Here is a 27,712-nt window from a genome sequence, read left to right on the forward strand (position 1 = left end):
GCTGCAGGGGGACTCCTCCAGTCAGTGACTGGTCACGGGGGGAGCTGTGCCCCCCCCAACTAAGGTGGCACCAGTCACCCATGCTCTAACTCATGAAGCTGCATTCATAAAGGAGCTAAGAGATCAATCCATGCAACTTATTCATTTTTTGATGGAAGGCCCTCACAATCCTTCCCGGATCTGCTTGAGGCACAGTGTCTCAGCAAAGGTGTTTTTACCTTCTCCAGCAGGCTGTTTTGAGATATACTTCTCTGAGAAACAGCTTCAATGATGGTCAGTGATGCCTGTGCTAACACAAAACCATCACATGGCTTTGGAGTTGCATATATGAAATAAGCAGGGGTACTTCAAGCCAGTTTCTGCTGGGGAGGTGTCCAAGCATACAAAACCACTTAAAACTGCCATAGTTGTGGCAGCTGTTGCAAAAGGCCAGGATTGAGTAGATCAGGGAGAGTGAAATTCCTTTTCTCAAGACAAACTTTCTAAAGAGCTCCATGTAAAGATCTATGCACAGAACACAATAGAAATGTGTTCTTGAACATCACTTATTGATCGTGTGTGTGTGTGTGTGTGTGTGTGTGTGTGTGTGTGTGTGTGTACGAACAGAGAACATGAACAGACAGAGAACATTCCTGCAATGCAGATTTGGGCTGAGGCCTTTTGGTAAGGCTGTGAAGGGAAGCTTGCCTTAGTGTTTTGTGAGTTGACTGAGGAGGTCATGCCAAGTTGACAGTGTTTATCAGCGCTTAGTTAACCCCACTAATGCTAGGCTGTGAATGTCCTTTTGTTTGAGTCCCATCATCACAATGGAACAATAACTGTTAGATATAACTTTGCTTTAAGATACTTGTTTCAAGTTTCTTGGGCATGTTCATATGAAGCAAGAGTGCACGGCTCAGGAAACAAAGGGCGTTCTTCTCTGAGGTGTGTCGTAGGACAGCTGATAAGATACACAACTCTTCAGCCCCTTTGAAACTGAGTCAGCTCACATGAAAGTTGGGCAAGTGCCTTTGCTCATCTCTGCACACAGTGGAAACTATTTAGCGAAAAAGATAATCCAGGAATGTCCTGTTGTCACTTTTCCTCTCTGGAAGAATGACCCAGTTTTGCTTTGTCCTGTGTGACTGTTTCCCTTATGTGAGTCATACAAGCTACGAGATCTGCTCAGCATGAGACTTTTTTGAATGGAGCAGGCCAGCCTCCTTTAAATGAAGCATCTTAGTTCCCTAAGCCATTTCAGGCCTACAGTCTCTGGCCAACCTCTGATATATTTCTCCAGAGCTCATTGCTCCATTACAATTGGTGTTTCAGTTCTAAGAAGTGTCAAAGCCTGAGGCTCATCGTGTTAGTGGGATTTGCGGGGTTAGGTTTTTAGAAGCTGATGCTGTGGGGTATAGGCTACTGAGGCTGGGGGGGGCATGTACCACACTTAATTGCATTTTATTGCAAACCATCAAGGAAGAATAAGAGACCCAGGGGCATGATGGTCAGAGTACATGTGCCTCACTAGGTTCTGAAAATTCCTAGAGCCGTGGCCAAAATTAGATAATACCTCAGTGATGCAATCCTGTGAAATGGGTATGTTTGGGTGTTGATGTTCCTTTGTACACTATAATATATGGTTCATAGACCCAACAGCTGCTTGCATAAGCATTTTGAGCCTGAGCTGAAGCTGCTCTGCCAGTCAGGGGGAGAGATTGAGAGGAGTGACATGGACCAATAGCTGTTCCTTCCCTCAGGGCACTGACATTGGGCAGTTTGCTCCCTCTGGGCACTTGTATTTGCCTGTGCAAAGAAATAAAACTCCATGAGCTGCAAGATGTACAGTAGAAAATCCCCTCTATGCGATCCCACTGGGATCTCCTTTGCACTAGATTGGGTGATGAATAGGAAAAAGCGACAAGTTGGCAAGGAGGCTGGGAAGTGGGAGGGTGAGTTGAGAACCACAGTCTCCCTTCCACAGGCTCAGGAGAGTCACTGGCTGCCACGTTCTGAATCTGACTGCAATTCAGTCCCAAAGCAAGAAGAAGACCAATGTTGGAAAATGGAAAACTCCACATGGCAGCATCTCCTCTGGAACAGGGAAGTTGTGCTATTTAGGACTGGGCGCTTAACTTTATTTTTAACAACATCTCGTATACACTTCTTGTTATTGACCTTACAAAGAGTGGGAGGAGGGGTTTCCTTGCAGCGTGGAGCCTTTGACTCACCAAGCACAAGGACAGTCTTGGAAGGGTTCTAATTCCAGGAATGCAGCTTATTATAGGCCCTGGTCCAGGAAACAAGTACATGGCTGAGTTCTACCCTGAGAGAGAGATTCTGTACAACCCTGCTGATCAGTGACTTTTGCCCCTCTCTAAACCTAGTACACTAATGGTGCTGGCATGGTCTAGTTTATGAATTAAATAGGAAGGACTGGGATAAAAGATGGTGGTTGAAGTGTTATAACTAGAGCAGCCAGCTTAAGTGCGTATTGGCGAGACTGCTGAGAGTTGTAACTTGTAATTTCCCAAAGGAAGTGGCAAAACCCCACTGATCTGTCTCAGAGTACTATATAGCACTTATCTCAATAGTGTCTAAACAATTCTAAAACCCCTGTTTGGCACGCTTAACAATGGACTTGATAGGTCCTTGAGTTTTGAGTTGTACTTTAAAAAACCTAGTAACTCTCCTTTGATGTGAAGGGAAGCAGACACCTGAAAATAGCTGGGTTGTTTAAAAAAATACGCACCAAAATATTTCCAATAAATACAATGTATGCAAAGTTAGTTGTTGTTGGCCTTAGAAATCCAACACTTACTCACATCCTTAGTATGCCAAGTCTGGATGCAAAGCAGGAAGAGACTAGTGGATATTTTGACTAAACTAGTAGGCCTTAAAGTTGTAATGTCCTCTGTTCTGCTCTGTAATGTCTGTGAATTTTAAGGCATATCCTCAACTTTAGTCAGGCTGAGCATTTTAGGAAATGGGAACCCCTCAAATGGTTGTCCTCTTGTGCTAGGATGGTCTTTGTCCACGAGGAGATTTTGATTTCTTTGGAACATAGAAATAATTTGTTGACTAAAAGCTCTGGATTATATTTAAATGATTTCATGAATAACTTGTGGCCATGCTGTTGGTTATTCATGAGTAGTTTCATATCCTTACTGATAACAGCAAGCCAAATTTGGCATATGTATCCATGAAATAACTATGGTTATTTAGTCTGGAGAAGGAAAGACTTGATGGGGGGCGGGAGGCAGATAACAGTCTTCAAATACCTGAAAAGTGATTATAGAGAGGTTGCAGGTAGTCTTTTTTCTGTGGTTGTGAGGGACAGGACTGGGAGCAATCCTGTAGGTTCAACAGAGGAAGTTTTAGAGAGAGATTAGGAAGAACTATCTTACTATGAGGGTGGTCAAGCATTGGAACAGGCTACCTACAGAAATTGTGGAGTCTCCATCATTGGAAACTTTCAAGAGCAAGTTAGACAGACAATTGGCTTTGGCATAGTCAGGGATGATCCTGCATTGAGCAGAGGCCTGGACTAGATGAGCTTGTGAGGTCCCTTCCAGCCCTACCTTCCTATGATCCTATGAAATATATGTGAATCAGATTCTTGTTCTTCAATCATCACTGGTTCATACCCACAGAAGGCAGCTAGAGCTGAAGACCATTTGCCATTCTCTGCCCAAACTGAATCTAAGGGGGGTTTCTTCACTGCAAAATGATTCCGGTGAATGAAAAATAACTGCGGTGCCAACTGTTTTTCACCATTAAGCTAAGTTTCTGTTGCTTCTGGAATCTAAATTGGACAGATTTGAAGATCTGGGGCTTTTGCAGCAAGAGCTCTTTCAAACCCTTCCTGTATAAGGAGTTAGGAATTTGTATAGGTTTTCCTGTGGTTTGGCATGCGAGAGACATTCCATAAGTGTATTGTAGAACTTAGATGGAAAAGACCTATTAGTAGATCTAATCCATCTCACTTGAGCCAACACATTAGATTGCTCCCATTTGGGCATTTATTATTATTTCCTCAAGACAAATTTTAAATTTCTCAGGGAGCTTCCAGCAATTCTTTCCAGGAGATTATTTATTAACAGCTTAATATACCTCATTGTCACAAAGTCTTCCTGATATCCTGCTTAATTTTTCTGTTACTAAATTTCAACCCATAGCTACTGGTTAGTCCCTGGCTGCGTCCTGTTGGATCATTAGTAATTCCTCTCCATCCTAGGTGTTTATACCTACAAATAATTATAAAATGTTATTGGGCACATTCATACTATGGGGATAACAGAATTCTGAGTTAGATAATGCTCACTTATTCATTCCTACAGATCAGTTTGAGTCACTTAATTTTAATACCCCAATCACTGTTGATCTTTAGATTTCTTCTTGTTTATCAATATCTCTTTTGTAATGTGGTGTTCTGTATTCTACTTTCTTCTGTCTCCCAGTTGTTTGGTAGCTTGCAATATTAATGTTATTGTATGCTCTTCCTTCCATTGATTCAAAAGTACTTATGGTTATTTGTCCTCATCTGTAACTTGAATTTTTTTTATGCTTATAACTCTTTGCCTGTATTTCCAAATTTTGTAGCATTTGAAAGTATCTGGGTCTTGGTACCCAGATATGCGCTCCTCCTAAGCCTGTTTTGATCAAGTGAATAGAGCAGGTCTTTACTTAGTATCTGGTGGATATCTGTCCATGTTTCTGAGGTATTCTGCAAACTGGCACTCCTGACAGGAGTTCCTCTAGGTCAGGGATGGGATTTATTGGCAGTGCTGTCAGTAGCGGAGATGGGAATAGAAATGGAATAGCAAGTACATGTCACAAGTAAGGACCAGAATGAAATAGTAGGGTTTAAGGCAAAGGAGACAAGGCATGAAATAACAAAGTTATTGTTGGCCAAGCACAAAGTGCACCTATCAAGCCTTGTCAAGGTTTGCAGCTGAAGTAGTAAGAAATATTTTAGAACCAAGTTATGTGGAGACACAGATTCGGACTAAAAGGATGTGATGAACTCTGAAGGAAAGACTGGCAGAAATGCATAGAAGACCCTTAATCTCTTAATGAACACCATCCTTGGTGCCTAAAGATCTAAACTCTTGTCCCCACTCTACCATTGGTGTGATGTAAGACCCAAAATAAGCCCCCTTTCCCTCTATATAGGATGTACACAATTTATCTTTGTAAAGTATCATGAGATCTATGGATGATCTATAGCATAAGTGCTATATAAAGCTACTTATGATGAAGATTAGGACAATCTGATCTAGAGAACAGGGGAGCCTGGTTCCATTTGCCGCTTCACAATGCATAACTAGGACAGTGCAAATAGACATTCTGTTCTGCTCGTGTCTGCCTCCCACTTCATATACATGTTGGGGATAGTTGTTAGAGTTTTGTGCAGTGGTGTTGTAAGACTTGGGCCTTTTCCATTTCTTTCAAGGCAAGGAATTACCATTCCTAGGATTCCGGTTACTTGGATTATAGCTTTTCATCAGGTTCTTGGGGAGGACCTAACCAGTAATCGTTGGTGATTCCTCACGGTCAAGGATGATCACTCCCACATATCAAGTAATGGGTTGTAGATTAATCCATTGATAGCTTAGAAGGCCATGATCAAAGAAAGAGCCAAAGAATGCCAAATGTATTTTGTACTTGCATTCCAAATGTTAAGGTGTGTGAGAATTGATAAACAAGTCCAAGATTTATTTCAGCATAGAGCATGCATATTAAGTCTGTTTAACATTCTCAGTGCCCTCTTTACTGATTTGTTTAGCCTAGCATATTATTATTACACACCATCTGCAGTCACAAAGCTTCACCAGCAGGATTTATGCCACACACCTACAGGTTCATAAACATTTTGATAGATCTCATACAATTAGGGTTGTTTTTATCTCTGTCTAATGAACCTTTCTTGTAGGGACTTTTAAATAGTGAAGATTTATTACTAACCCTGGCACTTCCAAGAAACCATGCACAGTAGCAATTCCTAATCTGGCCAGGTTGCCTTGAGGTCTGGAATTGGTTTTGTGTGTCACAGAGATGTATTAAAGTTGGATCAGCATTAAGCTGAGAATTTGTGCACTTGACTTGTACCTTCATTTGTTCAGGCAAGCCTTTTTGTGCATGTGATACTGTACGGACGTAGCTGCCATTTGAAGAAGTTGTACAGTGCCACTTCTATTCTTTTTTTTCCTAACTGTGCCCACCTGGCTTCAAACACCCGGTCGCGTGCGGCCTTGGTCTGGGTGGCTGGTAGCAATTGCCCTATGGTCTCCTGTAGGCTGGTGGGTAGATGTTTATCACCGGAGTGGCCACCCCCAGTCTCTCCTGCCATGACTTTGAATGTTATACCAGTGGGGGGGCCAACCACCCAGGGTTCCTCTGCAGCGGGGAGTCCGCCCGGCGGTCATCTGTGGGGCTCCACCTCCCCTACACCCCAACCTCACGCCAACCCTCGGCGAGTCACCAAATCTTCTCGGCCGTACTCCCAATACTGTTGTACTCCCGGGCTCGGTGGCCTTTGTAGCCCTCTCCCATCCTAGGCCCTGCTCCCTGGGGTAACTCGCTTAGTTAGCCATAAGTCCCCCGAGATTATTCACTCTGGTCCTGAGGCAATCTCTGCCCGGGTCTCAGAAACTAACCTGTGCCCCAAAATAAAGATGGAGGACAAAAGAAACTCCGATACAGCTATCCTGTCTGCATTGCCTCACCCTACTCCTCAGCCCCTCCAAAAGGAGGAAACAGAAAAAAAAAACAACACAACTAAATCGCGAAGGACCCGTATGGTTCCTTCCCCAGCCCTTCTACTAGGGTAACAGAGTGCCTTTGTTCTCTATGATCCCCCTGGGGTTTGGCCCAATGTGTGGCTGGGGTAGACCATGGCCCCTCGCCCCAGGTCATCTCCCCCCTCACTCTGCCACTTGTGGTTTGTGGCACTTCTCCCCTTCTCTGCTGTTGGAGATGTCCTTCTTCCAGTGCCTTGCAGTACCTCCCCAGGAGCATGGCTGCTTCTTATGTTAAAAGCCAGCACCCAGCCTCTTGTCATCCTGGTTCGCAGCCCCTCTTGCTGCTCCCGTCTGGTATGCCCCAGAGGGAGAGCCTTCTCCGCCTCCTGGGTGCCCCCGATGTTCCCACCTTCAATGGTGTAGAGAGCCTCTTCTGGCTCTCCCGTCCCTCAGGCGTTCCTGTCTTTGTCGGCGCAGAAAGCCTCTTCTGGTTCTTCTGCCTCCTCGCCGGGCTGTCCTCTGCTGGTGCAGAGAGCCCCTGCTGGCTCTCGTTCCCTGGGAATATCCCAGATTGTGTCCGGCATCGGCGTTTTCCCCGGCTCTGCTCTCCTCCCTCCACCATCTTCCCCGGTGGTCCGTTTTATCCCCACTGGCCGGTGATTGCCGATGACATCACCAGCCAGCTTCAGCTGGATAAAGGTGTGGCTTACAACCCGCACAGCTTTCCTTCCTCGTTCTGGCTGCACCGTGCGTCCTGCTGCCGGTAAGTATTTTTCTTGAGTTGTTTTTGTGTTAGTTTCTCTTTTTATGCGCGGTTCCTGTCCCAGGGTGTCCCCACTTATTGTTTGGGGTCCTTTCCACTGCTCTCCCCCGGGACACTAACTTCTCAATTTTTTCCAATAGTTTTAAATGTTTATAATTCTGATGGAAGATGACGGGTTGATACCACTGGAGAGGAAAGATTCCATTCCAGAAATCTCAGTGATCTGCAGCACAAGCTTCCCACATAAACCAATGTGCCTCTGGCCTCAAACAGAGGGACCACATCAAGGCATAAGAGAATAGTTCAGTCATTGGTTGTTCTAGTCCTTGACTTCTCTGCTAAGATAACAAAATAGAATGTCTGTTAGGAGAGTGGTTTTAGTGACATAGACACCTGTCTACTAGGAACCTGTCTGAGGCTTTTACTGACTCAGTTTTGCACCAGCCAGCAAAGCGTTATCAGATGAGTCTGAGTTTTGTCCATTACCCATACCCATATGAGTAGGAGTAGAACCATGACTTATGTCCTGTTCCCTGGAGCCATGAGCACTAATATCTTACCTGGCCTTTGCATTTTTTAAGTTTAGGGTTACTAGGGATTCAACAAGAACAAGTGCAAAGCCCTGCACTTGAGACAAAATAACTTCATGCACAAATACAGACTGCAGAATGACTGGCTAGACTGCAGTATTGCAGAGAAGGACCTAGGGGTTATGGTGGACCATAAGCTGAATATGAATTGACAATAAGTTCTTGTGGCAAAAAACCCCAGCAGTATCCTGGGTTGCGTTAACAGGAGTGTCACTTGCAACTCTAGAGATGTGATTCTTCTGCTCCATCAGCACTGGTGAGGCCTCCCCTGGAGTACTGTTTCCAGTTTTGGGCCCCACACTTCAAAAAAAAGGGGTCAGTTTGATAAGAGTCCAGTGCAGGGCAACAAAAATGATCAGGTGCCTGGGAGACAATACTTATGAGGAAAGGCTGAAAGAACAAGGGTTATTTAGCCTCGAGAAAAGAAGGCTGTGTGGGGGGAGGAGGGTTCATTTGATAACAGTCTTCAAATACCTGAAAGGTCATAATAGAGATGATGGAGGTAGGCTTTTCTCTGTAGCTGTAGGGGGCAGGACTAGGAGCAGTGGCCTCAAGCTACAACAGAGGAAGTTTCATAGTTTCATAGTTTTAGGGTTGGAAGGGACCTAATAGATCTTCTAGCCCGACCCCCCGCCAGGGCAGGAGAACAACCCAAAAAAACAAACAACCCCTAAAAACAAAAACGGGACTCAAATGAGTCCAGCCAGGTAAGTATCCAGCCTCTTCTTAAAGATCCCCAGGGTAGGGGCCAGCACCACCTCCCTTGGAAGTTGGTTCCAGCTCCTAGCCACCCTAACTGTGAAGTAGTTTTTTCGGATGTCCAATCTGTACCTCCTCTCCATCAACTTGTGCCCATTATTCCTTGTTATGCCAGCAGGGGCTAGGGGAAACAGCGTCTCCCCCAAACCCTTCTGGTTCCCCCTAGTGAGTTTATAGACGGTCACCAGGTCCCCCCTCAGCCTTCTCTTGTGGAGGCTGAATAGGTTCAAGTCCCGCAGTCTCTCACTGTAGGGTCTGCCCTGTTGTCCCCGGATCATGCGGGTGGCCCTCCTCTGGACCCTCTCCATGTTGTCCACATCCCTCCTGAAATGGGGCGCACAGAACTGGACACAATACTCCAGCTGCGGCCTGACCAGCGTCGCATAGAGGGGGAGGATCACCTCCCTGGCTCTACTCGAGATGCACCTGTGGATGCACGACAAGGTCCGGTTAGCCCTGCCAACCATGACCTCGCATTGTCGGCCCATGTTCATCTTGGAGTCAATAATGACACCAAGATCCCTTTCCGCCTCCGTGCTCTCAAGTAGGGAGCTCCCCATCGTATAAGTGTGCTGCTGGTTCCTACTACCCAAGTGCAGCACCCTGCACTTGTCCGTATTGAAACGCATCCTGTTCCTGTCTGCCCACCCCTGTAACCTATCCAGATCCTTCTGCAATCTCTCTCTCCCTGCTAGCGTGCTCACCTCCCCCCAAATTTTGGTGTCATCAGCGAATTTAAACAGGTTGCTTTCCACCCCAACATCAAGATCGCTGATGAAGAAATTGAACAGCGCAGGCCCCAGGACCGAGCCCTGGGGGACTCCACTACCCACCTCCCCCCAAGTCGAGTATGATCCATCCACCACCACCCTCTGAGTGCGACCCTTCAGCCAATCTGCAATCCATCTGACTGTGTAGGCATCTATGCCACAGTCGCCTAGTTTATTAATTAGGATGGGGTGAGAGACGGTGTCAAAGGCCTTGCTGAAGTCCAGAAAGACTACATCCACCGCGACACCTGCGTCCATGGCCTTTGTGACCTGATCATAAAGTTTAGGTTGGAGATTAGGAGGAACTATCTTACTATGAGAGCGATCAAGCACTGAAAAAGGCTACCTAGAGAAATTGTGGAATCTCCATCCTTGGAAACTTGGCTGGGATGGGTTAGTTAGAAATGATCCTGCCTTGAGCAGGGGGCTGGACTAGATGACCTTGTGAGGTCCCTTCCAGCCCTACTTTCCTATGATCCTAGGTCAGTGCCAAAGACAAACCAAACTGTGTATCTAGAACCATTGTTCTGCAGCCTAGAAGATCTCTACCTGGATATCTGAGCACCGCTGGCCATTTCTTGTGGGAACATCTGTCTGTATGCTGTGAGCACTGTAAATAATAGTAGGTGAAGACCTAATCAATGCATTTAACTAGACCAAAACAGGCTTTGGAGAAGAGTTTATGTCTGGGTACCAAACCACAGCTTCAAATACTAAAACTGCTTTGGGCACAAAAGTGTTCTCACTTCAGACACTACTGCCTCTGTCTTTTGGACCTATCATCTTCAGTCCGAGAAGCGCCACTTGGAGTAAAATGCAGTATACATCTCAGACTCCTTTTGGTTGATAGTGGTTCCCACCACAGTGTCCATCAACAGCTATATCACACATGACTCCAAGAAGCACCTCCCCACTTTGTTCATGGCCTACTGCTGTACACATTACTGAACCCCAGCAGCCAGTGCATGTACTAGCCATTACGGGATGCATTTCTACTATGTTCTGGTTCCAGGCATTCATTTCACTGGGGGATTGCATACAAGTAAGATCAGCACTGAGGCTGTCACATATGTACAAACTCCATGTGCACCCAGCTCACAGAATAGCAGAGAGGATCTTTCAGCTGTCCACAACACCCTTTCCCAGATGCCAGTAAAAATGACCTCGCAACTCCTCCGAAAATCTCTGAGGCAAATGTTTTGTTGAGTGGCATCACCTCCATTTTACAGGTTTAATGGGTTATACATTGAGAGGTCAAGTACATTTCCTTGGTTAAATGACAAACTGTTGTCAAAGCTAGGAGTACTGTAGACCCTGGGACTCCTGGAGTTCTTGGAGGGCTGAGCCTTTATTACCCAGGCTCAGGGATGTGTGTTGGGAGTATGCTACAGCAGGTCATTCTGATCCCTTTGGGACATACTATCTGGGAGCTCACTGCTGTGAGAAAGGCAAGGCAGAGCGTTAATGCTCTTCTGCAGGATGACAGAGTTGAGCGGGCAAGCAAGGAGCCAGGGCTGGGAGTGGTGAGTGGTTTCTCACGTCTATCCCCAGCCCTATCTCCCTCACATCCTCTCTCTGTTGCTCCCTGCAGCCCCCACCTCTGGGTTGTGTCATTCGTTTTAGTCCGTGCTTCCTTCCATTGTTTCCCTAACAGGCTTGCAGGCTAATAGTGTCTCCCCTCCCCGTCTTGTTGGCAACCTTAGCTGTCTAGTGCATACTGATGGATGGGCTTTAAAAAAAGCCAAACCAAGTAAACCTTTGCTTTTCCCCTGAGAGTCCCCCTTTCCCCATTGTGAGAAGAACAGGATTTGTTTTCATGTGCTGGCTCTGGGATCAGGGCAGGGCAGGCAGGGTGTCAAAGAAAATTTCAAAGAGCTGTCCCTTCCACCCCCTGGACAAACTATGAAACTTTATTTTATGTTAATGCCACCAGCAAGGCTTGGATCAGCATTAGCTACTGATAAGGAAAATGGAGCTGCAGGTTCCAGTGGCTAGCAGGGGCCAAAGGCTCATGGTCCCGTGCAAAGTTTGGCTCCAGTTTTGTTCCTTTCCCTTCCATGTAATTTCACCCTTTTGTTTGTGGACAGAGGTAGAGGGAACCGATTCCTAGTTACTCCTAACTGGAACTGGACAGAATGTCTCAGGAAAACTCTTACTGAAAAGCACCCACATTCAGATCAACAAATACAATTTGCAGTAGCTTTATTAATTCTTTCTTTAAGCAAGTTGTATATTTATCAATTGTTATTATGTTTTTATCAATTGTTATGCTTTTAAATGACAGGTCACTTCAAAATGTAAACTTAATTTCAAACATGGTAAAATCTTTCAGCTTCTTTTTAGCAGAAAAACTTGAAAATCATGTTTTATGTTGACTGAACTAAATCTGTTTGTCTTGATCTGAGAACTGAAATACTAACTACTGTCCCAGCCCCACTCTTAATGAGTGCAGTGTCTCTTACTGTTTCTGGGTGCATCTATATATGCTCTTTACTGTAGAGTAATTAGCTTCGCAGTAAAGCATCACCATCTGTGTGTGTGTTGGTATTAGGGTGCAATAAATTAACTCCTCTGTAAGATAGTACTGGTGGGGACAGTACTATCTTACGATGGAGTAATTAAGTGCACTGAAATGTATGTGTAGACAGTGACAGGGACTGGCTGGGACAAGAGGGTGCTAACATGTGGGGGCTGCCTGCCACCTTGCCCCAAGCTGTAGCACACTTATGCCCCAGCCAGCCCCTCCACTGCCCGACTTTGCTTTGGCTTGCTGCCAGCCTGGGTCTGCTCTGCACCAGCTCAAAATGCTGCTCTTCTGGGTGCCCATACAGATGCTGCCCACAGGAACAGTTGACTCTGGTGCAAACTGCACTGGAGTTTATTTTGTTGCATTAATTGCATGTGTAGATGCAACCTCTGGGTCCTAAAGTTTGTACTACATGGCCCTAAAGGCCATAGACAATTAAACAACTGCTCGTGAGCAGTGAAATGTGGTGTGGCTGTGGACAGTTTCTATCGCCCCTTCTTATTCTCTTAGATACATCATTCATTGGGCTGTGGTGCCTTTACCTGTCTGATGGGAAGACAACGTCACTCACACATGTGAAGGCAATAATGCAGTATTCTCAGAGAGATGTTTTCACCTGCCCCATGGATCTGCATGCTCATGGAGTAATGCTGAGAAATGATGCAGGGGATACTACATCCCAGCAACCTTGGGCTGCTTCCAGACAACATGGCTAATTGTTTCCCCTGAGACAAGTAGCAGTGGCACACCTTGTGCCGCTGCTATTTGTCCCCAGGGAATGCCCATGCCACACATGCTTTTGTGCACAGCAGGTTACCTTGGGTGGGGTAGGGGAGGCTGAGTCCAGCAACTGTGCTGGCCCCAGAAGCCTTACCTGGGGTCCTGTTCTTGCCCCCAGAAGCCTTACCTGGGGTCCTGGGGGCCTCAGAGAGCTGCAGCTCACTGCTGCAGCTGGGAGCCTGGCTGGCAGCCAGAGTGTGGCTCCAGTCCTCCAGGCTTTGGTTTTGGGCAATGTGCACTGCCACCACGTGCGCCACCCTGCTTTTTTTTCTCACGTGGGTTTTTTTGACCCCAGTTTCTCCCGGAGTCAAACCCGTTCCTCCTCCACACCCATGCTGCAAGGGAGCAGTGCAGGGCACAGCTGCATGTGCAGTGTGTGGCACTACAGATGGGTCTGTGACACCACGTACCACACATCTGCAGTCATCTGGATGCGGCTTTGGAGCTGCTAGGCTTTAAAGTCTTGGAAGAAAATTGCAAGGAATCTCCCTTTTGAGGACATATCTCCAGAAACCTCTAGCATTCAAGAACACAAGTTGTGTGTGTATGGAGAAAAAAAGGTTAAGATCCTTCAGCCACTCAAAACTTTTGTAATCAGTGAAATTAGAAGAAAGCATGCAGATGGCTGGGAGAAGTTCAAGATTATGTGTAAACATTTTTATGTTTCACATTAAAGGATTTTACTGCCTGAGTAAATGATTCTTCAGATCACCAATGGATCAAGGAGAATGCTCCAAGTGCATCCCAGACCAGCCAATCCCTGTGAGGTACATGGCGGGGGGAGCGTCAGTAGCCTTGCAGAATACTTCTCCCATATGAAAAGCTGCTGTGATGAACTGTTCTGCCTACAGTCTACTTCCCCCCAAAAAGTGGCAACCAGGAGCTGTAGGCACTGACTGAATCCTCTCCACGTGAAGACTTATCGTGACTGATAGCCTTAACATAAGCAGGAACGGTGAATGCAATGTTTGAGGAAGGGCAGGGTTAACATGGGTGTGATACTGTGCCTAGGAATTCCAGTGTCACTAAGTCATTATTTGTTATTCAGAGTAACAATTTCCACATGTAGAAACCCAAAACCAAAAAAGACAAGTGGGAAGCTACACTCTCGGACAAAACAAACTGCCTGTCTATCTCATCTGAATTTAAATCTCTCCTATTTTCCTCTACATTGTTTCCTACTCCTTCAGCAGAAGTAAAGCAAGTTGGATGCAGAGATTCCAGCTGGTAGTGTTTCTTAACAGGTATCTCTCTGTTCTTTGCAGATTCTCGCCACGTGTTAGCAACTTGCAAGGCCTTGCAGCTAGTGCCAGCTTAGATAAGCACCTAGAACACTTCCAACCCTCCTGACTCTTAAATAAGGCTAGAAAACTCCAGAGAGCTGCCTGCTTTATGACGGTCTGGGTTTTCAGGCCAGAACATGGACAATGAGGGGCTGGAGTGAAAATGAAAAATAGTGTGTCTGGCAGTGGCTCACCAACCATTTCAGAACCGCTCCCACTGGGTTTGTGGTTTTTGCTGAATGTTGGAATTGTTTCTCTTTTTAACCTTCCCTAATTTGTGTCCCTTAAAGCATTCCTTTGTCTGTCTGACTGGAAAATGCTGGTGTCCCACGGGTTAAAGCAGGCAAGGTTGCTGAGCTGAATGGTGTCTTTTTTCCACATCCTGAAGAGAGAAGAAAGGAATTCCCTGCCTGATGCGACTGCAGGGACTTGGCAAGGACCTCCTGTGGCAGAATAAGGCGTGCCGCCCTTCCTCCACCGCAGTCGCCCCCCAGGCCACACCATGAGCCAAGCCAATGGGTCCAGAGACACATACGCACACAAATGCTTTTCTGTTCCTAGACCTACAGCGTCATCTTGGCTCCATCCAGTACGAACCCCCTGGCTCTCAGCCAGCTGTGGCTTTTCTCTTTCTCTGCCAAAGCAAATTGACTTCTGACACCTTCCTTTACGTTTTCATCCTTTCGAGGGTGTAAAGCTGAAAGCACAGCTTTGCCATATTCACATCCATGCTTTCTCTCCGCTCCCCCAATCCCTTCAGAAGTGATACAGCAATTTCCTAAGCGTCTCCAGTACTTCAAGCTGTTCTCTTTGCCTGCCAGCTCCCCCACCCATCAATTAAATAGGCTCTTTCAGGAAAAACTGGGGACCTGGATTACTTGTGCTTCAGGGTTTGCAGGCATAGGGACTTGTATATTTGCCTGTGTATAAACACTTCTTCAGGGATACTTTCAGTTTGACCTAATGGCAAGAGCATGGGATGGGGCTCAGAAGAGATGAGCTGAATTTCTGGCTCTGACACTGGCCTGCTCTGTGACCTCAAGAAGAGCATTTCACCTCACTGTGCCTTACCTTCCCCAAAGTGAAAATATTACTTGCCTCTTTTTAGCGTGCTCTAAGAGCTACAGAGGAGAAAGAATTATATAAGGGTTGGGAGGTATTTATAATTTTAATAAGTAATAATTAGAGTTTACTTAACAGAGAAAACACAACCCCTCCCCAAAAAGAATCAGGGGAAGACCTAAGGAGAATCCATTAATCATATTAAACTGAAACAGGAATCAAACCGTTTTTATCTTCTTCACTTTGAGAGGAGAACATTTGAGAATGTCTGTTTGGGTTTTTTTTCTTCTGCTTCGTTGTTTTAAATATATATATTTCTTAGAAGTTTGGAGATTCTTAGAAACAATCTCCAAGGTACAACAGCCATTCTGATGTAAACTCTCCGGCACTGCAGAGTGGATGGGATATATGCATCTTGGGGGACTGGTTCAAATGCACTTTTGCATCATTGATTAAGCAGCCCTCCCAAAGACTGATTTGCGCATCACTAGAATGTAGACAGTGATGTGGGGTGCTGATGTGTGGTTAGCTGATGTGAGCTAGGTTATTTCAACCTAGCTCACATCAGGTGAGCTAGGTTGAAATAACATGCTGCCTCTTCTGGGTATGCTCAGGACTCAGTGCAGGAATGAAAAAAATAATAATAATACAACAAAATACCCACCAGCAAAAAAACAGAGTTGGTGCCTATGCAGGCCAGGATGAGGTACAGCAGCAATCCAGCAACAATGGGAAGTCTGAAGGTAAAGAATTGTTAGAAATGTTCACTGGAACTCCAGGTGGTCAGACTGTATCTACCAGAACTAGTTAGGACAAGGGTGCACAATTATTTTGGGCAGAGGGCCGCTTACTGAGTTTTGGCAAGCCAGCGAGGACCACGTGACAAGCAGCCAGGGGTAGATAAATATTAATTTTCTAAACTTTTTAGGGGCCCCGCAGGCCGGATAGAATGGTCTGGCAGGCGGCATCCAGCCTGCGGGCTGCATTTTGCCCACCCCTGAGTTAGGATGTTGTTTGCCACCCACTTCCCCCTAGCATACAAAGCATACTGCATGATATGTGGCCTCGTTCACATCTCACTCCAAAGGCAGGGATCTAATTAGCGTGTGGCAATAAATGTCTGCACTCAGAGCAGCCTTTTTGCCTTAGTAAGACTATGATCTTGCCTATTTTTGCACCTTGCACAACCTCAATTACAATGCTGCTTCCAGAAAAATGCCAGTTTAACCCTTCTCTTTCACTCTACCCTCCTTTTGTGACCCAGTGAAGATTCAAAGGGTTAAACAAAGCCAAAGGATGCTTTCTAACCCTGCTGTAACTTGACTCTCTTTCCCAGAAGAAACTGTGTGAAAGGACTTGGAGTAGCTGTTGCTCCAAGAGCTTTCCAGCTGGGATCAATGACAGAGCTTGGAATTAAACTGGGGGCTGGGTTAGTGCAAGAGCACCCGGAAACCCAGCCCAGTTCCGAATATATTATATAGATATAAAAAAAGCCAGTCACTATGTCACATACCTCTGAAGTTAGCACATTTCCTGAAGCCCCCTGACATGAACACATTGTCTCCATATTTCCCTTGCCAAATATGAGCTGGAGCACAGGCAAACATGCAAAGACAGAAGTTAAAGTATTCTACTGTGGCCATTGAGATCTCACATAAACTTTAACCTTATGTCAAATGTGAAAGCCATTTTCACAACAACGAGTGCTTTTCCAGGAGAGAGTGGAGAAGCGTTTCCTAGCTCTGGCTTAACACATGGATTTGGCACATACTTTTACTGCCATTGTATGGAAAGATTGTGAAGCAGTGACCAGGCTCCTCCTGACCCTGAATGTCAACTCTGGAGTTAGAGAAAAAGCTCCTGTGATTCTTTCATCTGTGGGTCTAAGTCATGGGATTTGGAGTTGGGTCAGAACTGTCCCAAAATTCAGGCACATTCATAGCCTTCCATCTACTTCAGTCTTGTTTTAGAGATTCTCTCTAATTATGAACTTCATATCTGGAGCCAAACATGTTTCCCAAATTCAGGTTGCCTTAGGCCAGGGTTTCATTCCCAACCGTCCCACTCAAATTTGCTGTACCGTCTTCAGAACCAGGACAGTCTTTTCCTATGTGTGTGTTCAGCACTTCCGATAGGACCTCTTGGTACTAACCAGAGTCCAAATAACTATCAGCATCTTTGTTATTGTGTTTCTCTTCTTACTGAGCTTTCTCAATCACTTTAGACAGTTTTCCTGGTCACTAAATTCACAGTAATTTCCCTTGTTTATTCAATGACTTTATATTAGAACTAATGATCTGTTCTTTTTTTACCAAGATTTTGATATTTTTCCCCTATGGGAAAAACGTCCATGTTCTGTTGCTGCTGTCTGAACAATACCTAGAAGTATTTGGTCTATGTAGTCCCTAGTCACATCAGGGACTTTGGATAATTATTTGGCAGTCTCATTTGGTGGCAGTACAATCTGTATTACTAGCCTTACTGACCTGAAGTGTAGTAGCTGACACTGCTTGGTAATGGAAAATAGGATGTGTCCTATTTGGATTAGTAAAGCACATTTTGGATTAGCGAAGCCCTCTTAAGGAGGAGGAAAGAAAAGAACTTGCAAATATATGTTCTTCACAAGAGTCATGGGAAACAAGCAGCAAAAAGCATTTGCACAACTTGATGCAATTTCAGTCCCACAAAGATGATGCACTGCAAGAACCTGACACATTTAGCCACTGCTGTTGTAAATATTATTATGGGAGCCAGCACCCCTCTCGTTCTTGAGACTCCGGTATTACCCTGGTTAACTTGGCTCCTCCGCATACAGAGCTAACTAGACTATATGGCTGTAGCACATGGATGTTTGGGATCCATTTGAAAGCTTCATTTTGTGGCTCATTGTCTCCAGATGTGCTGCCTCCAGCACCGGAGAGCTATCTGAGAATACCTGGGCTGCGTACCAAAGTGGAGATGGGAAGAGCTGAAATGGAAAGGCTGGCAGCCCTGAGGCATGAGGTTCATTCTTTCCGTGCATGCATGCCCTTGGAAGACACCCTCCAGAGCCAACGTGGCTTGGAAAAAGATTGTAATCTGGCAGGAGGCATCACTGAGGTCTTTGTCCAAGTGTAGTTGTTATTAATCAGTGATGGAAGCAAACTTTGGATAAGGACTCACGTACTCTGTGGCAAACTGGATGTGTATTCTGTAACCAGGGCTCCTAGATTTTATGGTAGTCCAAGCTGAGTTCTGTCACTGCTCCAAGTAAGTGAAAGCAATGAAAGCTTTACACAATTAAACTTAAAAAAATGAATGATATAACCAGTATTAGATTCCTTGTGAGATTACCTTTGACATAAAATTAGCTGGTTTATGCTGTCCCTAAATATTAGTTTTTCACTGATGCAGATTTTTGTATTGACAACGCAGATCTACATCACAAAGTTGTTTGAGAAAAGATGATGATTTTGTCAGGAATAACGGGCCTTTGACACTTGGGATGAGAGGGAAATTGCCAGTCTCAGCAACAAGGAGCTTGTTGAGGTGTTTAGTAATGGAGAAAGGATACATGGTATTTTTATCTTGTAGGACAGAGATCCCTGGAAAAGTTGTAGGGTTTGAACTTCTACTTCTCCAATCCAACAGCCCTACCACCATTTGGTTTATCCATCACTGCATCCAATGATGGATAATCACTTTAATTGTAGAAACAGCTAACACATTCACTGGGATTCAGATTCAATGCATGTTTTAAGATTTGGTTGGCTTGTTTGTTCTTTAGAACCGTTCATAGATTTCATAGAGTTCTAGGGTCAGAAGGGACCTATTCGATCATCAAGTCCGACCCCCTGCCCTGGGCAGGAAAGAGCGCTGGGGTTAAGTAACCCCAGCCAGGTGCTTGTCTAATCTTCTTTTAAACACCTCCAAGGTAGGGAAAAGCACCACCTCCCTTGGAAGCCCATTCCATATTTTGGCAACCCTCACCATAAATAATTTTTTCCTGATGTCCAATCTAAATCTACTCTCCTTCAGTTTATGGCTGTTGTTTCTAGTAACCCCGAGGGGCACCCTGGTAAACAGAGTGTCCCCTATTCCCTGCTGACTCCCCTGATGAGCTTGTAGACAGCCACAAGATCACCTTTCAGCCTTCTCTTGCAGAGGCTAAAGAGATTCAGGTCCCTCAATCTTTCTTCATAGGATCTTACCTGCAGGCCCTCGACCATATGAGTAGCCCTCCTCTGAACCCTTTCCAGGTTAACCACATCCCTCTTGAAGTGTGGCACCCAAAACTGGATGCACCAGCTGCGGTTTCACCAATGCTGCATAGAGGGGAAGAATCACCTCCCAAGACCTGCTCATGGTGCACCTATTAATGTAAGACAGAGTGTGGTTAGCCTTACTTATTACCTCGTCGCATTGGCAACTCATGTTCATTTTTGCATCAACTATGACTCCAAGATCCCTTTCCACTGCTGTGCTAATTAGAATGCAAGGTACTCCACCTTGGGAAGAAAAACCTGCAGCATGCTTATAGGCTCAGCAGTGTTACGCTTGCTAGCACCACAGCCGAAAGGGGCTTGGGGATCAGGATTGACCACAAGATGAACATGAGCCACCAAAGTGATGTTGCAGCTGGTAAAGTGAGCAAAACTCTGGCTTGCATCCATAGATGCTTCTCAAGCAAATCCCGGAACATCATCCTCCCACTGTACTCAGCCTTGGTAAGGCTGCAGCTGGAGTACTGCATCCAATTCTGGGCTCCACAATTTAAAAAGGATGTGGAGAAGCTTGAGAGAGTCCAGAGGAGAGCCTCACACATGATCAGAGGGCAGGAGAACAGACCTTACGATGAGAGACTGAGAGCCATGGGACTCTTCAGCCTGGAAAAGCTTAGGCTCAGGGGGGACCTGGTGGCTGCCTGTAAGTATATATGAGGTATACATCAGGATCTGGGGGAGCGCCTGTTCACCAGAGCGACCCAAGGGATGACAAGGTCAAATGGTCACAAACTCCTCCAAAACCATTTCAGGCTGGACATAAGGAAGAACTTCTTTACTGTCCGAGCCTGCAAGACCTGGAACAGACTGCCATCAAAGGCGGCGCAAGCAACTACTCTGGACTCCTTTAAGAGACATTTGGACATATATCTTGCTGGGATCCTTTCACCCCAGCTCACTTCCTGCCTCTGGGGCAGGAGGCTGGACTCGATGATCTCCCAAGGTCCCTTCCAGCCCTAATGTCTATGAATCTATGAACCACCTCCAGCATCCCTGGGCTGCTACTGCTGTTTATCCCTAAGGATCCAAGCATGCATGTTGGAAGTGCCCATCGCCTGCCATCTTGTGGCAGTGTGCCCTGAGGGGATCCCTGCTGATTCTCCAGAGCACTGCCTGAATTCATTCCCTACCCTCTAGCATGTTTACTATACCCCATAGTTTGGTGTCATCTGCAAATTTGGACAAAGTGCTTTCTACACCCTCATCCAAATCACTGATAAAGATATTGAACAACACTGGTCCAAAGACAGAGCCCCGGGGGACACCACTGCCACATCTCTCCAGATAGAAACCGACCCATCCACCACCACTCTGTGGGTACATCCCATAAGCCACTTTTCCACCCACCTGACTGTGAAAAAATCCACATCACAGCTACTTAGTTTATTTATAAGAATTAGGTGCAACACTGTGTTGAAAGCCTTTTTAAAATCCAAGTAAATAACATCTACCTCTACTCCTGCATCTAAGCACTTTGTGACCTGGTCATAAAAAGAAACCAGGTTGGTCAGGCAGGATCTGCCTGCTATAAACCCATGCTGGTTGCCCCTTAGCATTGTGTTATCCACTAGCCCCCCACAAATTTGATCCTTAATGATTTTTTCTAAGGTCTTCCCAAGAAAAGAGGTGAGACTAACAGGCCTATAATTACCTGGGTCCTCCTTCCTCCCCTTCTTGAAAATAGGGAATACACTGGCCCTTTTCCAGTCCTCTGGGACAGTTGCGCCAGTGGTTTCGCCATGACACTGGCCAATTCCTTTAGTATCCTTGGGTGAAGATCTGAAATACGTCCAACCCCTCCAAGTGCCCCTTCACTAGGTCAGTGCTGACCGTTTGTACCACTCTGTAAATTCAAGTGAAAACTGAATCTGTGAATTCAGTTTTATATCCATGAGTTTTCTCTTCTTTGTGGGTTTGGGGATTTGACCAAATGCAAACTCCATAGTTAGGGCCAGTTTACCTGAAAAAGTTGTGTCAGTATAATCTAAGGTACAAAATGAAATCAGTGTTGTTAGATCAGTACACAAAGCTGTGCGAACATCTGGCCTCTTGGGCCTGCAAATGTTTATGCCTGTACTTATCTCTTCCACTGATCAGTCCCACTGAAATCACCAGGTCTCCTTCTGATAGTAACACTAATCTCTTCATAAGATTGGGTCCTAGCTTCAGTATTAGAGTGGCTTGTTTCATGTTAGCTGAAGTCAGTTGGAGGCATGCTGAACTAAACTGAAATACATGACTCCACACTGAAATTAATGTCCACAAGTCTTCTTGTACTGGTTTAATTATCAGTATAAAAGCCAATGCAAGTCATACCAGCTTCTGGCATTGGGTCACTCATCCCTGTGTTGTTATATACCACTTCCAGCAGAACAGCCAAAAGATTTTCAAGGATAGTTTTGCATTGCATGTTTATTTGCACTTTCTTTTCTTGAGGCATCTGGTATTTCAGAAGTGGTTGTGTCACTCAAAGGCAGTTTCATTGGTAGAAGGAAGGCAGAGGCTGAAAAAATGCCTTTGAGCTGCCAACACCGCAATCAAGAAATGAGTTGAAATGTCTTCAGTTCAAAGCAGGGATCAAGCTATTTGCAATGCCAACCATCTCACCCCTGCACCAAGCCTGTTAAAAATGCTGGCTTAAGAATAAGCAACAGACTTTTAAGGGCCAGATTCATCCTAGATGCATAAGCGAATTAACGCATGGGCTAGCTGGGCCCAAGCCCAGAGACAAAACCAGTGGCCAGGCTGGGCATATGCAATATGGCGAGCCCTGGTTGCCAGGTGCTGTTTGCCAGGCACTACTGCAGCCAGACTGAGCCACAGTGCAGCAAGGGACCATCCCTGGAGCTCAGTCCATGCTGCACATGTCCAGCGGGCAGCAGCTCTGCACCCCTTATGCTGGCTACAATGTGGACCTGTGGGTGACGGTAGCCATGGCTCCTGCCCTGGGCTTGGGAGGTAGCGTGTCCCGCTCCTGCCACTGCTCCCGTTGCATCAGCCAGGGACAGAGCCCATGGCTGTGGGGCAGAGAGTGAGGCAGGGGACGCCCCAGGGCCCCAGTAAATCTTAATCCACCCCTGCCTAAATGTGACCAACAGAGTTGTGTCCTAAGCAGTGATGGGTCTACAGAGAGCAGTATGGTGAATTTTCTTGGGTGAAATCTGTAGCAACTATTTTTCAGAAGGGCCTCTGGAGGTGGCTGGTTGCAATTAAGTTAGTTGCAAGAATATGTGGGAGCTGTAAGACACTGCAAGGGACTGTGTAACAGAGTAGTCAGTCCTGTTAAAGGTTAGAAGGTCCCAAAGCTAATTATCCTATGGTAGAGCCCTTTAAAAACGCATGGCTTTGGCCTGGAAGAAAGAATATTGAAATGGGTGATAAGCACCCAATTCTTATAAAGGATGAAACTGCTCACTTGAGAGTTATCCAAAGTAGCTGCATGCTGAAGCAGGTCTTGGGAAGAAGTATCAGGAGCAGGGAAAGTCTTTGAAAGAAGACCCTGGATGTTACATGTTGGGCCACAGAAAAATGGCTGTTTTATTTCAATACTGAACTGTATTATTTCAACATTTTATTTCAATGTTTGCTTAAGATTCTTGGGGCAAGCAGTACACATGTTCTGAAGCAATGGTCTGAGCAGATGTGGGTTGTAGAATGTAATTGTTTTTCAGCTGGGGGGACAAATAAGCCACCTATGGGTGGCAGTGATCTGATTGGGCTGTATACCTAGTATATGTGCTGTTTTGCATATGTAGAAGATCAGGAAAGCATGAAGCATGCCAGCAAAGCAAAACTGAATCTGAAACTGAACTGTGAACAGGAAGGAGGGAGTTCCAGTGCTGAGAAGCAGCAACTAGGATTTTGACACAAGACTTAGCTAAGTATTGATATTGGATCCTAAATGTGGTGATGCCATCCTGTCCCACAGCAGGTAAATTCATAAACAGTTCATTCAGCCCTTTCCCACCACATTGTTAGCAGCAATAACAAGCACAGGAAAAGGCCTGCACCTGCTAAAACATTGTTCAAAGGCGGCAGGACACAAAGCCTGCAGCCAGCAGCTGAGAAGAACAGTGGTCTTAGCAAAACCTCAATGGCTGCTGGGCCATCTGCTTGCCTGGAGTACACCCGGTGACTTAAGCGTTCAGTGTGGTTTGTTTGGATTATAGTGGCTGTGGAGTACACACGGGTTTTTTTCCTGGAGTTTTTCACTTTTGCTGACTGAGTTATTTCTAAGGAAGCACAAAGAGTCACTTTTTACATGAGGCTTTTAAACTCTCTTTGAAAGGCAAAGGGGGAAGGGAATAAAATGACTTTGTGTGTATCTCTATGTATGTAACCATGACAGGCCAATCTTGCAGTGTCTGGATATGGGAGTTCATTTGAATCAGTCCCCTAGTTTAGAAGTGCTTGTATCTGGGGGGGTTGTTTTTGCACCCATCCTGTGTCTATACCTTTTGAGAGCACTGGAGTCTGAAGAATTGGAGTAAGAGCCCTTGAGAGCCAGTTCTGTCATGGCGTTCTAAATGCTTCTTGCTTCCCATGAGGCCAGAAATGCTGTAAGAAAAACTTTCTTAGCATTTTCTTCCCTCAAAGCCACAAGTTGGAGGTGTTTCCCTCTCCTTTTCAAAACTGTGTACAGGAAGTTATCCTCATACCACGTACCAAGTCAACTGAATAGGGAGGGTGTCCGTGGCAGAGTTTTATGTATTGGGTTTATGACACATTATATTTTATCCAACTCCTGAATTCTTGCCACACAAGAAATGTGAGAATGACCCTCCTCCCTTTTCGTAGACTTTGATCTCCCAGTAATCAGGAAAACAGACCTTATGAGAAGAGGCTAAGAGCCATGGGACTCTTCAGCCTGGAAAAGTGCAGGCTCAGGGGTGATTTGGTGGCCACCTATAAGTTTATAGCCTATTTATACCTTGCCTCAGCACTGTTGGCCACATCTACAAAGGTATTTCAGCACCTAACACAGCAGATAGGTATATCCTATTAGACATCCTAAGCGAATCAGATACCTGACTTTCTGTGTGCACGTCTACACAAGACATTTACTGTGGAATTGACTAATTGGCTCTGCAGTAAATGTCTTGCATCTGCATGTAGGCCTCAGAAAACAAATGAACTCAGCTGTAGGGTTGTACTTGTAAATACAAGTATCTTTCTGCTGAGCTTTTTACTCCTCAGCACCATATGTGTAGACACTGATACATCAGGCTGGGGCATGAAGGTACTTCAGTGTGGGGGCTGCCTGCTGGCTAGCCTCACACTGGAGCATCCTTGTGCCCCAGCCAGGCCCTCCACAGCACGTTGACCGGAGGGGAGCAGCCCTGGGCTCGCAGGATGACCCCTCGGACTCACTGCCAGCTAGGGCTGCACTTCCAGGCACATGCTGCAGTCCCAGGCACATGTTCAAATGATGCACCTGGGAACAGTAAACTCTAGCGTGATGTGCACCAAAGTTTATTGCTTCATATTAATAGCACATGTAGATGCACCCTCTGTTGACCCTCCCATCAGCCTAGTTAAGCAGATTTGTAAATTCTACTTGTCAAGGAAACCTCTTTACATCTTCTAGGTACCTAAATACCCTTGTGACTGTAACTAACTGTGGGTATTTAAGCAATTGGACTGTCAGAATCTAAGTACTTACCATGCCAAGGACCTGATTCAAACCATATTGAACTCAAAGAAAAAGTGCTCATTGATTTCAGGGGGCTTTAGTTCAGCATTGGGAGAGGGGAACAGAGATGTATATGCACTCAAAGCAGGAATCTGTAAGAGTATTTCTGCCCACATGAATGCACTGAAATAAATCAAAGAAATCCCATCATCAAATGGCAAAGGAAATTAAAGATTATGCCTGGAGTTATTTGAATGCCTCCTGCATGGTAGGTCTCACTCTGTTGATACACATGTGTCCCAGCAGGCAGCTCACAATACAGATTAATATGTCAGCTCCAGCCTGCAGGCCACAGGATGGCCTCAAGCTGCCTGCAGGGTAACTGTTGCTGTGTCAAAATATTTTCTTTTATTCTGCACATGTTTGCATCGATTTCTCCCCTCTCTCTCCCTCCTCCCCTTCCCCCCCTCCCTCAACTCCAGGGCAGCTGCTCCAGCCGACGTGCTTGCAAAGGGTGTCTAATTCTTCCTGCTACAGAAGCTAATTCCAAATATCTGCTGGAGATAAGAGTAGCCAAGAGTGTCTCAGGCACCACAATGTTCAGTACATACAACCACCTTAGAGGTGTGTCTAAGGATGCAGTAGCTGGCAAATCACTGTATGCATTTGGTATCAAATACTTGGACTTGCAAGCTGTCCCAGCCAGCCAAAGACAGGACAATAATGCAATAACCAATCCAGGCACAGAGATCATATGATCTAGGTTTGTTTTAGATGTAGCCAATCTAAATGTAGCCAACTATAGTCGTACATTGGATCTGAATAGTACAAGCTTTGCACAGCATTTGGACTCCTCTTGGAGCACCAAGTATAATAGAGGAACTGGCCAACTGACGTTGGTATCTCCTGAACAGAAGGGTGAGACCCGACCCATGAGTCAGCCACAAACTAGCCCTATCCAGCTGAAATATAAGTGAATTATAATGTATAACTTAGTCTGTGTCTATACATCCTACTTTCTGCTGAGTGGAATTAGAATTGTTCACTTGTGTGACACAGACCCTTTACTGCAACTAGTTAATGGTGATTCTCTAGCGCAAATAACAAGAAATTGTGTCTTTTTCAGAGAACTACTGCCTGATTTTGATTCCTGCTGCTACCAAAAAGTATCAGTTAAGCATATTATGTATCATATGTACTATGTAGGCCTGTGCGAAGCGGCTAGTATTCACTTCAGATTCGGACAATTTGAGGGACAGTGATTTGATTCGGTGATTGGAATCACTGTCATGATTTGATTCAGCCACATCTGATTTGGAGATTCGGCTGCTGCTGAATCTCTGAATCACCGAGGCCTATCCCCCACCAGCTCTCCCAGCCTGGCAATGGCTGCCCCAGCTCCTGGCTCTTTGAAAAAAAAAAGCCCCAACTTACTGGTTGCTGCCAGGTGGAGGGGCAATCCCCGCTGCCCACCACTGCCCCATGCTGCATGGGGGGCTCTGTCATGAGCCCCCCAACCCCTGCCAGCTCTCCCACCCACCCCGGCTCCTGCCTCTTTAAAAAAAAAAAAGCCGTGATTCACGGGCTGCTGCCAGGCGGGGAGTGATCCCCGCTGCCCCCCACTGCCCCACGCCATGTGGGGGGCTCTTTCATGAGCCCCTAGAAGCCCAAGGCTGCTGCAGCAGTGAGCAAGCCCGGGGTTTTTTTTAAACAGCCAGGAGCTGGGGCAGGTGGGGCAGCCATGCCTATGGTCCCCTCCCACCTCCTCCAGCCTGCCCTCCCCCACCCCCTACTTACCAGCACAGAGTCTGGTCCAGCTCCCTGCTGCAGCCAGTGGGGACTGCCTGAATCACCAAAGCTCTCTGAATCTTTTCCGAGTGATTCAGAGCACTTTGAATCAATTTGGACCTTTTAATTGGTCCCCTGATTTGATTCAGATTTGGAGATTTGGCCACCAAATCAGTCTGAATCTCCGCCGAATTGAATCAGCACCCAAAGCTTCGCATAGCCATAGTATTATGTGTATTCCTCTACATGTTTAATATAGTATCTTGCACTAAAAATTGTACAACACATACATACTATCTAACAAAATATTATGTACTAAACAAATGCTTTTTCAGCCTTTTTTAATGAAGTATACACAGGAAAATGCTAGATGATTAAACAGCAATAAGCATGACAGAAGTTAGAGTACTTATGCCCATATACCCAAAACACAATCAAATAGAAAAAAAAGAGAACTACTTGTTAAAAAACTAATTGTTCTTAATTCACTGAAAAATTTAGAAAGGTAATTTTTTCAGGCCACCTGAAGCAACCTTTATCTCAAACCCCTTTTCTCTTTTCTCCCTCTCAAATTCTCTTTGGAATTACCAGAAAATAAAAACATCAGTTATTCAAACAGCTCTAAAAATAACCAAAATGGAATCAATGAAGTCATTGCAAATGAAAATTGGCTGAGCAAAAAACAATTCAGTAAAATATTTTTAATAATCATAAACTATATCCTTGCAAGTAGTAATTTCATGTGTGCAGTGTTGCCCTTCAGGTTTATCAAGC

The sequence above is a fragment of the Alligator sinensis genome, unplaced genomic scaffold (genome assembly GCF_000455745.1).
Source record: "Alligator sinensis unplaced genomic scaffold, ASM45574v1 scaffold809_1, whole genome shotgun sequence".
In the NCBI taxonomy this organism is placed as follows: domain Eukaryota; kingdom Metazoa; phylum Chordata; order Crocodylia; family Alligatoridae; genus Alligator; species Alligator sinensis.